Source organism: Octopus bimaculoides, chromosome 8 (assembly GCF_046866305.1).
Source record: "Octopus bimaculoides isolate indiv1 chromosome 8, ASM4686630v1, whole genome shotgun sequence".
NCBI lineage: Eukaryota > Metazoa > Mollusca > Cephalopoda > Octopoda > Octopodidae > Octopus > Octopus bimaculoides.
In genome coordinates, this window is record NC_142935.1 from 81,980,262 (window position 1) to 81,995,261 (window position 15,000).

The window sequence follows — 15,000 nt, forward strand, 5'->3', positions numbered from 1 at the left end:
CTATTATATCGACATCATAGACGTAAACCAATGTAAGTCACAGATTGTAAAAAAAAATTGATCAATGTCGAATAATGTAAAGTGTGTTCATGACAGAGGAATCCGTAACCTTGGTGATTTTAAATATAATCATCAGTAAATATATAAACCATGTCACCCGTTTATATGTGGGTAAGTCGCATAAACTATGGATGGGCACCCGATAGATCATTCTCGTGTTGGTATTGTATAGTATGAAGTTGATATATATATATATATATTTATATATATATATATATGCACATGCACACACACAATATATAATTCAATTCACGCACAGGCACACATATATGCATGTATGTGTGTATGTATGTATGTATGTATGCATGTATGTATGTATGCATGTATTTATTGCGGGCCTTGTGCCTAGAGTAGAAAAGAATGTTTGTGCGTGTGTGTATGTGTGTGTGTGTTTGTGTGTGTGTGTGTGTGTGTGTGTATGTTAGGCGGCATATATATATATATATATATATATATATATATATGTGTGTGTGTGTGTGTGTATTAATACTCGAACTGTTTTTTAACATTTTTATTATTCTCAAAGACTTTTGATAATCTTTTCCTAAAAAAGTGAAACCGGTTAAGTAAATAAATATTTTTTTTAAAATAAGTGCATTTTCAAACCTTCTTTCATATATATATATATATATATATATATATATATATATATATATATATATATATATATATATATGTATATATATGCATATGTGATATATATATATATATATATGCATATGTGATATATATATATATATATATATATATATATATATATATATATGTATATATATGCATATGTGATATATATGTATAGCTGTGCGTATGTATGTTTATGTATTTGTATGTCTTTGTGTATATGTCTGTATGTATCTATATATGCATATTCATATATGTATGCATATGTATGTGTCACTAAAGTGACTGAGGGCACTAGTCAACACCAGCCCTGTTAGAAATAAGAGTTAAAACAACTCATCACCACAGGAAGAACCTAAGGTGATGCGTCCTGCCCAACTCTTCGAAACGCCGGTGTTAAAATGAGGGTAGCTGATGAAGGAAAATGTTCCCTATGTGGCTTGTGTGTTTTCTATACTCTGGTTATTATTATTTTCTTGTCTACGTTTTGCTTGCAATGTCCTGTACCCAGATATGCACCTATATATACAGGTAGACGTAGGTATGCACATACCTGTACGTATATATGCATATACTCATTTATTATTTGTTATATATATATATATATAATTACGACTATGTATACATTCGCACGTGAGCGTATATTTTGTGTGTTAGTGTGCGTGCGTGTATATGTGTGCGCTCGCGCGTGTGCCTGTATGTCTGGACGCTAGCGCGTGTTTGTTCGTGTGTGTATGGGTGTACTCGTAGTGTACTCGTAGTATACTCATAGTGTTACAAGCATTATTTCAGTTACAGCTAGTATCGTTTTACTTTGATCATCAAAATTATCTTGATGGTAATTAATTAACAGACATCCCTTTTCCATGTACTTTTTAATATTATTTAATTCTCTAAGGTATTTCAGATAATTTCAAAATTAATTATTTGATTGATTCATTTTTGAAATGACTAATTAGAAGTCATTGAAGTCAAGTTGTACATGAAACATTTATAAGTGTTTCATGAATATAAAATAGAAGAATTTGCAAGACACACTTTATTGGCATTAGTTGCTATTTGTTGTTAATCAATCTGAAAGAAAACCTGAATATATTCACATATCACACAAGAAAACGTTTACAATTCCAAATTACGTTTTCTTATTCCCTTATTAACCGTTTTATTCCAGGTATTATCTGAATGAAATCTTTATATTGCATAATTTGGCAAAGAACATTTGACGGCTACTTAGCAATGTAAATAGTTTATGTTTTATTAATATAGCCTAATTAAACCTAAGTCTATGTTTCTTTAAATATTATATTTGTGAGGTTCATAAATTTAGTTTTAAGCTGTATTATTATTAGAAAGTTATATACCTGTTACTTTGGTTAGCAGAGACTCATCTTCAGGTTTGGTGACAAGTTTGCTCAAATATCAAGAATCTTTCTTTTGTATTCTTACAGAATACAGGATTGCACATTTCTACAGCTCGATAATGCATATCTCAATTCCAGTATCCTTTCGTCTTTTAGGTGGCCATTTGGATGTTGTACCAAATGCTCCAATTACCGCAGGAACAATTGTCACCTTTGTCTTCCACACTCGCTCCATCTCACTGGCAATTTCTCACTCTGGTGGTTTTGGTGGTGGTGGTGGTGGTGGTGGTGGTCTGTGTGTGTGTGTGTGTGTGTGTGTGTGTGTGTGTGTGTGTGTGTGTGTGTGTGTGTGTGTGTGTAGAATCAATACCAAACAATGTCGATCAATGTATAAATATTTATCATCCACTTACAGCTGAAAATCTCCAATATTCCAATAATTGTTAAAAAAATCCTATGAACCAGGAACCAGCAATATCCTACTAAAAAGTTATCTGGACAGGATCTAGGGGTGTCTGATAATCAATAGAATTTTAGTATTTTTTTTTTCTCACGACACTCATCAACTATGATATTTCTTGGTTTGGTAGTGAACCGTTATTCACGTGATCAATGCAGAGATGTGTATTCACATACATGTAACGAAATAACTTCAAATTAACAAATTTAAACATTTAATAAAACCCTGAATTCCACAGTTGTTGTTTCTGTTGTTTTAGCCCCTGGCTGATGACGGTCGAGCAGACAAATGATCAAAATCATTCCAGTCTTTGTTGGGATTATCTCAGATTACGTCGTTCAATGTATCCTTACCTTTTTATGAGGCGGTAGGTTGCTATTTAATGCTATTTCTCGCAGATCTGATATTTACATAGGTACACCCTTGTGTTCAACGATAGTCAATATTTACTTCAAACATATTTACAGAGAATAATCATTAGAGCTCGAGGCTCTCTAGAATATATAACACTTTAGTACGTTTTCTATAAAATTGTTATTTCTCAGCCTCACTCTTCATGATAGAGTAAAACATATCGACAACTGGCTGTTTTGTCTACAACACATATTAACTTCAAAATTTAGTAGCATATTTTAGAAACACTAAAATATAATCGTATTTATAGTCGTATTTATTGGTATTAAATTAAAACATTTCATTTCAGAGCCACAGTTAGGAACATTAAAAATTAAAAATTAAATATTGATTTCAAATTTTGGCACAAGGCTAGCAGTTTTGGTGGATAGTCCAAGTCGATTAAGCTGACCTCAGTGCTCAGCTAGTACTTATTTTATCGGCACCGAAAGGATGAATGGTAAAGTCAACTTTGGGGGAATTTGAAATCAGAATGTAGAAACGAGCGAAATGCCGCTAAATATCTTGCCTGATGCGTTAGGTTTAAATTAAATATCAACAAGTATAAAATAATCAGATGGAGCAAGTGAATCTATGGGGATGAAGAATTTCTTTACGCAATCATCTGTTTTCAGATTTGATTCTATTCCATCACACTTTAGGCAGATGTCTTCTAATGTTAGATTTAGGTCAACTTATACTTTGCAAGTAAAATTTGGAAGCTGTACAAATGTCGACTAGCCTATTAGATAATCGGAAGATTTAACAACATCACGTGGTCCCTTAGGTAGATTTACCAATATTCACACTGTTATTAGTATTCAAAGTCTCTGTAGTAAACTTGAATGTTCGACCCATAATTAGTTTTCTTTCTCTCTTGGGTGGAGGTGGTGCTAGTATTATAACTGCCATTCTACTATTTAATAAGTCGTATATTATAAAAGTAAACAAAGAAAAAAGATAGTAATGCCTTTGTTATGTAGTTATTAATACAGATAGATAAAAAGTAGGGCATTATTAGAATCATTAGTGTATAGGAAAATTATGCTTTGCAATATCCCTAAAAGTTTTCATCCTGAGTTGGAATCCCACTGAAGTCAACTTTACATTTCATCTACTCGGGGTTGATAGAATAAAGCACTCGTCAAACAGTGTTGAGAATTTAATTGATTAGTGCCATCTTTCTGCTAGAAACAATATCTACACGAACACCATAATTTTTATTGTTCTTTCTTAAACATTCCAAAATAAGTGAGTTCTTAGTTTAATCATCTTTCTTCAGGACTTAACGTTGAACTCAATTTTTCCAACTTTTTACCTTAACGGTAGCAACCATCCATGACTACCCGTTGCAATATCTATCAGCTACTGAAGTGATACTTACGGAAGTTGTCGCTGTTGATGATGTTTGTGTGTTTAGTTCTCAGCCACCCTTCATTGATCAAATACATTCTCGCTATGGCTATCTCGTCTTTTATGTGCCCATTTTTGTTGTTTTATTAATAAACATTGATGGAGAAGTTGGTAGGTAGTGTGAGCTATGTAGATTGTGGTCTAAATCAATTTCGGTCATCTGTAGATTTACAATAACAACCATTTCACTTGGTGTCGTGACAAACATCGTTGTATTGTCTTTCCTATTATAAAGATTATTGTTAAAGTAGACAATGGCGATGAATAAACCAACCAGTTCCTGAATGTGACTTGTTATCTTCACACGAGCTTTGAAAGTTATTTATACACGGAACGTATAGTGGCTTAGTTTTCATTGAAATAACCTAAAACAATCGCAACAAAAATAACCTTATCATATCAAAACTAGATAGGTTGTCGTCTTTTGTTTATGTTTTACACACATGAAAGGAATACGTATCTTGTTTGCCAAACAATAAATTATACATTACTTGTGATAATACATATCACAGTTGTTATTAAACGTAACAGAGAAACTTCATTTTCACGATTGACTTTACTACATGTAATTGTGGACTGTCTAGATAACAGCCCTTATAACATAATTTATTTATATTTCTGCTACATTTCTTAGAAATCTGACAATTGTCGATTTGAATACATGAATAACGTGAATAATTGAATTTTTTTTTTAAACACACGAGTCGCTGAATATTAATGTGTGTGTGTGTGTGTATGTATGTATATATATATATATATATATATATATATATATATATATATATATATGTATACACACACACACACACACACAAACAACGTGTTCGTTTATGTGCAACTATATCTGTGTATACATATTTGTGTGTGCACGCGTATATGTGTGTGTGTGTATTCCATTTATTATGCTTGTCTAACGTCTCAGGTTCAACTTAAGCACTTCTATGCAGTCTGTATCTTTCGTAAGAAAAATATAACTATACATATACAAAGTATGGGGGTTTAGTTCACAGGTGATCTAAACGATTAGGTACACTAGGTAATAATTATATATATAATTAATATTATCAAGGGCAATGAGAGATATATTAGAAATTTCTACTACCAGTGGACTAGCGTGTAAAATTTAGTCAATAGACTATATATTATTCATATAAATACAGTGTACATTTAAACACTTAAGAGGCATCCATCATATGGATTACTTGCACGCTGGAAAGAACAGTTAAATTCCATACCACTATTTAGGGATAAAAGTTCGAAGGGGATGAAAAATAAAAACATTTACCATCTAACACCTGGACCAATCATTTCAGACTTATTTTAGCAAATAAAATAATTTGCTAGGCGATCAATCTGGAGTAATAATTTGTAGTTTTGAAATCAGTAGTTCTTTGACTGCTATTTCTGAATTCTCAGTATGTTGGAGAAGCAGGTTACTGTCAATCCCTATATATTTATGATTATAAATTTTACCGAAAAAGGTTTTTTTCATACTGAGCTACACGGCAGAATCGTTAATTATTAATTTTATTACTAATTGATGATTCCCTGCCCTGCATATCTACATATATATATATGTATATATACATACATATATATATATATATATATATATATATATATATATATATATATATATATATATATACAGACAGACACATACACACAATTATTGCATTTTACTTGCCTTTTTTGCAAATAACAAATACAAATATAAATTCATAGGATTCAATAGAATTGCCTACAATTAATGCAATTTGAGTTGATGATATATTGTAGAGGAAAAAAAAAACTATTGAAATTTGATATATTCTGGAATGCTCGTCACACTTTTACAACAGCGTCAAGAAATGCAATGTATAAAGGGATTAAATAGTGAAATTGTACCAATACCGGATGTAGAAACATTTAAATATTTATATTATTTTGTATATCTTAATGCTAGAAAGAAAAACAGAAAGGTTTCCAAGGATTTCCTATGCCTTGACAGTTTCCGTTTGTAAATATCTTTTAAGCTTTCATAAAAAAAAATTAGCAAAGAATCAGATAAAACAATAAAGATGATTCTTTCTCCATATCACACTTTAGTGGGAATAGAATTAAATACTGACCTTATTGATCTGTATAGATTATTAAGGGTTCAAGATACACCCCAAGGCATGGCCGAGTGGTTAAGAAGTTCGTTTCGTTTTATGTATTTGTAGTGATTTATCACTCTGTAGCAAGCTGGCAGAATCATTAGCAATCATGGCAAAATGCTTAAAGGCATTTCGTACATCTTTACGTTCCGAGTTCAAATTCCACCGTGGTCGACTTTACCTTTCATACTTTCGGGCTCGATAAAATAAGTACAAGTTGAACACCGGAATCGATGTAATCGACTTAACCACTTCCACGAAATTTCTGGCCTTGTGCCAAAATTTGAAACCAATTTATCACTCTGTTTAGAGATTAACTTTACAGCAAGCACAGGAAACCGAGTTTGCAAGAACAGGAAGCCGAGGTTCAATTCCTGAGTGAAACAAAAGGAATAAGGTTAAGCAGGCAGGAAACTATCAGAAATATACCCACATGATCATACAGATAAGCTTATTCAGTTCTTAATATAATTTGCCGTTCATACAATGCAAGCAAGAAGGAAAATAAGCAGGAAAAAGAGACTGGGAAATTAAGGGACGTATGGAATAGAGAAAATGTCGTTGTTGGGTTTTGCCTACGGGTCTCTGTATCCTTAGCAAAGACTATCTTCGACTATTTTCCTGGCTGTGTTATGGGATTTTCTTCTGTCACTCATTCCCTTGTTGACTACTTCTAGTACACACGTGCGTGTGTGAGTGTGCATATATGTATATATATATATATATGTACGTATGTATATGTATGTATACAACAAGTATGCCATTACAGGGATTTACCAGTATCAATAGATATCGAATCTTATGTAAGACACGATACATATAGACAGAATTACATTCCTGAAAACTCATAAAAACTTTAATAAAATTATACACATTTTAAATTTACAACGTATTCACTTCTTTATTGAGTTGTGGACGGTTTGATTTTAATTTGTGAAATATACTGCATACATACATACATACATACATACATACGTACATACGGGTACATGCCCATATATGCAAACATACTCATAATATATAGACGTACACGCACATATGCATATACACTTACATATTATGTGTATACATATGTAGATGTATACACACGTGCACACACACACACACACACACACACACACACACATATACAAAAGAGTTAAGGGAAATAACTCAAATAGGTTCCTGTGATGAATCTGAATCTATATAATTTAAGTAGGTAATGATGTACAAAATGACGTACGGATTCAAATATTGCAAATAAATGGAGAGTTTCTATTTATAGAAAGAAAATTATATACCCGATCTTAATGTTGAGCAACTTCTAAAAATGAAGAGGGAGAGAGATACACACACACACAAAGACAGACAGACAGACAGAAAGATAGAGGGGAAAGTGTGATAGGGAGAGAGTGAGAGAGAGAGAGAGAGATTTCTTAAATTTTAATTACTCGAAATTATTCTCCTTTCGTCTTTAAAAGTTGCTGGCCATTACCTTTTTGTTTTTTTAATTTTTTAACAATTACGCTGTAAATTTCCAATCACTGAGAATTCTTTGAGCCTGCCATACAACGCCGTATGACCTACTTGTATTACATATATGTGAGTATTTATGGTTTTCTGTATCTGTGTGTTTGTATGTGTCTATATATATATAGTAGTATTGATGTTTGAAGTATGTGCTTGGCGTCAAATTTTAGTCCCTTATTTGCAGTGATATACATAGCTATAGCTCCTCATCTCATTCACTGAAACTAAATTCTAATGTTTGACAACAAGATTTACTTGTTTTCCATACAATACTTTACAAGGTCCTACATCTTGATAAACTGGTCCTGACACTATCTTTTAGCATCGTTCACTTCTACTCTGTGTATAAAGATCTTTTCTCCTGATACACCAGACATGAATAGCTTTCTTTGTCAGCGTCTAATTTTCCTTTGGATTTTCATTTATTTTATTGTCGTCATCATCGTCGTCGTCGTTGACGTCGTAGTCATCATCATCATCATCATAGCCATCGTCATAATCATCATAGTCATCGTCATGATCATCCTCTATTTTGCACCTGTTTTATTTTTCCCTCTTAGCTTTGATATGATGTTGATGGGTTATGTAAACCTCAAGTCTTTAGATAAAGTAAACATATCGCTTTTGGCAAAGCAATTATCTTGTTGATCAATAAAGTGAATTAACATATGAAGGATACAACAGAAAATGTGAGAACAGTATTACAGTAGAGCATGCATGCATGTGTGTGTGTGTGAGAGAGAGAGGGGGGAGGGACAGAAACGGAGGGGGAGATAGAGGGGTCATGAGAGGGGGAGATAGAGGGGTCATGAGAGGGGGAGAGAAGGAGAGAGAGATGAAGGGGGAGGGGGAGAGTGTGTATGTGTATGGTAGTGGTGGAGGGAGAGAGAAAAAGGGTTTGTGTTAATCTAAAGAGACAGCTCTAACTATCAAGATCATTATTATTGCCATACACCATTAAAGAACAGGCATTTCGTATTTACTGACATGTATGGCATTATAAAGACTAAGAGACATGGAACGTGTCTTTGCTCAATTATATCTATACCTTTTTATCGAAGCATAAGACCAATTTTTGAAAGTATTGTATATAGCTAATTGAATCTATCCTCGTATATTAATTACGCGTTTCTTATTACGAAACTCGGACTTGTTTCTGTCCTTGTTTATTATTGCTTAGCCTCGGGTCAGTTCTGACAAGCAGAGCTATAATCGAAAACATTCCAAAATTATATTGTCTAGTGTGTCCTCCTACATTTAAGACGGTGCGTTGCGATATGAGGGAATGTAACTGCTATTTCTAGGTAAAGCGTGTAGGATATTGGCAATTTAATTCGTCCAATTATACAGTATAGATAACAGAATACCATAATAGAATATAGGTAATTCAATCCATCCCAATATAGGGTAAGTAAAGGAATACAATGACAGAGTATAGAAAACCGAATCCGACCTTATGTAGAATATATAGCTCCTCATCTCATTCACTGAGTACCTTATGTAGAACACATGGTGTTCTTTTGACTACTGTAGAATAGAATGTAAAGCCGATCAAAGTAGCTCCTACAATCAAAACATAGAGGCTGTCTATGACACTAACTTCAGTAAGATTTGGTTTAACGATTAACTCTTTTTATCATCTCATGTTTTTCCTTATTCCAATATCATGAAACCTTCACTTAAAATGACTTAGTAGCTATATAGCAAAACTGTATAACTATGATAAACACTATGTACTTTACACTTTGTTTCATTTCTTGCATTCATTCCAAAGTTCCTTCTAATCCAAGTGTCAATTTTTTCACTATCTTCCTCATTATACAACCAACCAAAGTAATATTTAATATGGGAGATGTCGTATAGCAGAGAGTGCCGAATAAAATGACTTTCAGTATTTAATTACTTCATTTGTTTTGCTTCAAACATTGCCGCGATAGTCTATTTCTCCCCTAACCTATATATCTGTGGTTTTGTGTCAATATTAGAAATCGATAGCATATTTGTCAAGTAGTGATAGAAATAGCAGGACACAAGTGTAGTTCTCTAGAAAGCTAGTAGTTACTTTATAGAGGCAGTGATAAAGGGAATATTGATTTTGAAGATTGGCACAAGGCCACATAATGTGGGAGAGGAGTACAGTCGATCAAATCAACCTCAGTGCTTGACTGCTAGATATTTTATAAACCCCGAAGGATGTCGACTTCGGCAGAATATTAACTTAGATGGTAAAGAGACATAACTCAATATCGGATGGCATTATGCCCGCTACACTTCCAATCCCGCCATCTTATTACCCTACTAGGTCGGTTTATTTATAGCTGTACGTGGTTTATCATTAGATGTGTATATATTAAATATATGTAAGTACACGTCTCATTATTGCTTTTTGTCTACTTTGAGGCATTAAAGGTGTACATATATATTCAAGACTAAATCTTTCTTATGTATCAAATAATGGTCGAAGAAATGGAAAGTTTCGAACAAAGAGATTTTGTATGGCATATTTGATTCCCGGTAGATGTTTCACTTACTCCTGTATGTCCTGCAGAAAAAAGCATGACTCTTTCGACCTCCCATAGAGCGTACTCAGTGAAGTTACTGTAAGGTTACTCATCTCTAACCACAAAGGAAGATCAGTTTGTTGTTTATCACAGTGGTATGTTACATAAGTGTGTGAATGTGTGTAAGAGTGCGTATGTATGTGTATATGTAGTATATATGTACAGCCGTGTGCATATATGAATGTATTGGCATATCATTGTGTATGTATATATGTGTATGTGTATGCGCGTGTATGTGAGTGTTCATGTTGGAGGGTGGGGTTATTCAACTTAATATAGCTGAATATTATTTATAGATAATCGTTTACTTGCTCGTTTTTAAAGAAATAAAAAAAATCATCAGCAGAATAAAGTATCAAAACATTGACATAAATCAATATAAAATATTTTAACAAAATACAAATGATTTCCGTTAAGAGGATGATAATTTTTTTGTTTAAAAACCAAAGCTTATAAAATTAAATACTAAATACTTAAGCTCTTGTGCTGAAAAAAAAAAAAAAATTAGAAATATAAAAGCGACAAATTTGTTTATTAAATATCATTAGCTACGTACAAATGCTTGAAATAGTATTTCTATGTATATGTGTAAATGTGTGTGTGTGTGTGTGTGTGTGTGTACATGTGTGTGCGTGTGCGCGTCTGCTTGCAAATTCTATATTACAGTGTTTTGTCAAAGCCTTGCGGAAAATTTTAGTATCGTAATGATCAAGGAATATAATAGTTACATAAAGGTGCGAAATGTTTAAGTTCAAATCTGCAATCCAACTAAGTAGTCTGTGTCCTTACCACATGCAATAGTAGTAGTAGTAGTAGTAGTAGTAGTAGTAGTAGTAGTAGTAGTAGTAGTAGTAGTAGTAGCAGAAGTAGTAGTAGTAGTAGTAGTAGTAGTAGTAGTAGTAGTAGTAGCTGTAGTAGTAGTTGTCGTTGTTGTTGTTATTTAAATTGGTGATTTGGGAAGGAAGGACGCAACCCATGACCTTTGCAGTTCCTCCAAGACTGGTGAGATTGATGCCGTTATTGTTCCATTTAAACTGTTGTAGGCCAACATTAATAAAAAAGAATAAAATAAATGAATTAAATTAAATTTAAAAAAAACAAGATCAGGGAGGAGATTCCAGGAGTCCGATTTCCTGAGGATGAAGAATTGGTGATAACTGTCTCTGCAGAGCCGAAGAGGTTGGACGCAACAACGATGTCGAGAAGTGTAGAGACAAGTTGCTTAGGTTTTCCTGAGTGGTGCAAGTCCGAGAACGACCAGCTCTGAAGAGCAGAAGCTATTAGATAGAAAAAAAAAAACAGGTAGAAGTAATAGCAGACATGTAGGCCATGGCATGAAGCATGTCTGTTTATCTGCCTGTGGTTGTCGTTGTTTTGCTCAGGGTCAGCGCTGACAGTACAACACTATGCCTAGAGGTGTGTCCGCCGTAACTTACCTTCCCTTTGTTTATTCAGAACTACAATATTTATCGCCTTTTTTTTTTTAATATGTGGAGTGTGGTATGAATGAGATATAACAGCTATTTGTAGCAGTTCAAGGCAGCGATTCCTCCTGTGGTATCTATGCACACAGAAATGGAACGGGCCAGTGATAAGATTCGAATTGGTAACTCATCGAGAGACCGACACGCTATTAAGTTGGCTTCTTCGTTATAAAGCTTCACCGTGATTTGACAAGTTACATTAGTCAACGTATCCTTTTATGACTATCACTTTGTCCCACCATCTTCAGTGGCATGTGAAACAAACCACGTAAGAATATATTGCAATACATTGTGATATTTGTTGTGATATTGCTGTATTGCAACGTTGTATATCATCGTCATCATTTAATGAATGTTTCCTTTTTTAAAGAGGATATGATGGGATATGGGGAAGATTTGACTGCTATTTTAAGGAGATCAAATAACAGCTTATACACTGTACTCAGCCGGAGTCGATTTAATTGAATAGAAAAAAAAAACAGTAAGTGAGATATGTTAGGAAGAAGAAGCATCTGATATTTCGAACAGAGCTTTTCATTAAGGGAGTAAGTTTCCTTACTCTGTAAATTGTGTCACTTTACTAGTGGTCGATACCGAGCTTCACTCACTCTCTTAGATTCTACTGTGTCATGTTAACCTAATATGGGTCTCCTCTGACCAGACATGACCGTGTATTGTGTCAAATGAAATCCGTTTATTGCAATCCCGAACGTAATAAAAATCAGTTAAGAAAGTAACAGAAGTTAAAACATAGGACAATATAGACCAGTACCACACAGGAACACAGAAAATTCTTTGTCGACAAGTAAATAATCTTCAAGCAGTTTAGGATAGGTGACCGGAACACAGAAAAAAAAGCTCGAAATATCTGTTGTTGATTGGTTTCTACTGAACGCATTATTTAAATAGTATCGAACGCACTATTTACTATGATCACTTTAATGACATCACTCATCTCCAACAGTTCACATTTTGTTAGATCAGCGCCAAACATATGTGATTATCTTTCATTTTGATATTTTTATAATACTAAATACATTGTTAAGTATCTAAAACGAATAATGTAAGAATCATATAAATTTTAGTCCATACAATACATAATGGCGATGGCAGCTTCAATCAATGTCATAGAATATTGGCAGAAGAATAGTGAAGTTGTAAAAGCAGAATAAGCAAATACGTTTTATTTTAATACATAAAAATAATCATTTCTTCCTCCCATACTATGATACATTTAATTAGCATATTTACTAGGTTATTACAGTCTACGATATATTTACATAACATTGTTAATATGGTATGTTATACAGTATAATATAAATTAAATAACATTGATTTTAATGCTGTGATATAGTTGCATAAAATATTGATATATATATATATATATATATATATATATATATGTATGTATGTATATATATATGATAACATGCTATATTATTAAATACCTTGTTATAGTTATATACCATGGTATATTGTTACATAATATGATACCATGTTATGTCTTATAAATATTATATTATAATGTCATGGTGTGGTTACATAAAATATTGATAACATGGTATGTAATATGCTATGATATAGTTATATAACATGTTGATTTGTAATATTTCACAACATTTTACTTTTGTGTGAAATAAAAAAAGAAGAGATTAAATTCAAACCAGTACTTGGCTGGTACGGATATTTATCGCTTATGGGAAGAATGAAACCAAGTGGATCGAGGTAGAATTTGAACTCAGAATGTAAACTCAAATGCCATATGCTGTCCGTCAATCAATGATACATTTCTAACTGCCGTCTTGATACTGCTTGCTAATGTCGGCAAAATATCTTTATGTTGTTTAGAGCCTGCTTTGAATTTTTTGAGTCCAATCAAAGATGTAATTCTTCATGAACAGACAAAGAAGAATCTGTTGCTTTTAATAGGTACAAAATGTGAAATTCTCACTTGTCTCATGTTAATTATGTCAGACATCTGAATTGGGCTTCAAGAGGAATTTGAAACTGCCATGTTTTCTACTGAATTTACCAGGAGTCTTAACACTATCTAGAAGCTAATATAAGTCTAAGAAACTCGATCTAATATCTTCAGGGTTTTACAATTCATTTAACCTAACATCACAATTACAGTTGTCGATACAAGCTTTCTTTAATCAAATCTACGGTTGTTATTTGGCTAATTGGTCTAGAGTTCAGAGATTGAATCTTGTCAAGTTCCATTAAACTTTACTCCCTTTTCATAATCCATAAAACTAAATTCCACTCACATGTTAGACCAGAAAAGCTAGAACGTTTATTTTAAGATGTCAACTTTTGATTACTGATAGGTCATTTGATATATTATTTCCGGGTCATACGTACGATCCTTTTAACAATAAGAATAAAAGCAAAATCAATAGATAAATAAATGAATAAATAGATAAATAAATGGGATAGTAATCCTCTTGAATAAATTTTAGAAATCAGATATGGGTAGATTGATATTCTAGGTATAATTGTTTGTAGGTCAGTTACTTTAAAAATAACGAGATTTATGGTTACTAATTACTAATTAGAATGCAAAGCTATATTGTTGTAAGAAGATGACTGAAACGACAGAAGAAGCCATACCCAGATGACTTTTAATATTATCAGTGTAGAGAGAAGACATTGTTGATATATATATATCTCAGATTTGCGTTTGGCCGTACGGCTTTTGAATGTTGTTTTCAGTGTCCATTTTTTCCTGTCTTGGTTTGTGTTTGCCACCTTGGAATCCTCTGTGTAGTGGGTTGATCCACTACTCAGGAAGAGACTATTCTAGAGTACGTTCTGTCTTATCTTCGAAACGTCTAGATAGAATAGAGACAGCTGATGAAGGGATATTCCAAGTGGCTTTCCGTTTTCCTATGTGTTCGTTCCGTTGTCTGTAGTTTATTGTTCTAACGTCCTGTACCCTGATATGCATATATATACACATGTAGATGTAAGTATGTACATATATGTGTGTATACATGT

General features: G+C 33.0%; 1 protein-coding gene and 1 long non-coding RNA gene across 3 annotated transcripts in view; both read left to right on the forward strand.

Annotated features, from left to right (window-relative positions):
- LOC106878501 (polycomb group RING finger protein 2) overlaps window positions 1-15,000 on the forward strand; it is a 390,185-nt gene that overhangs the window by 14,308 nt on the left and 360,877 nt on the right. The gene's annotated exons all lie outside the window — the stretch shown is intronic.
- Window positions 1-15,000, forward strand: part of LOC106878502 (uncharacterized) — a 27,298-nt gene that overhangs the window by 4,360 nt on the left and 7,938 nt on the right. Inside the window, exon 2 of the long non-coding RNA XR_001410505.3 lies at window positions 2,762-2,869. This is a non-coding gene — a long non-coding RNA (uncharacterized LOC106878502). The remainder of the gene's footprint in view (window positions 1-2,761; window positions 2,870-15,000) is intronic.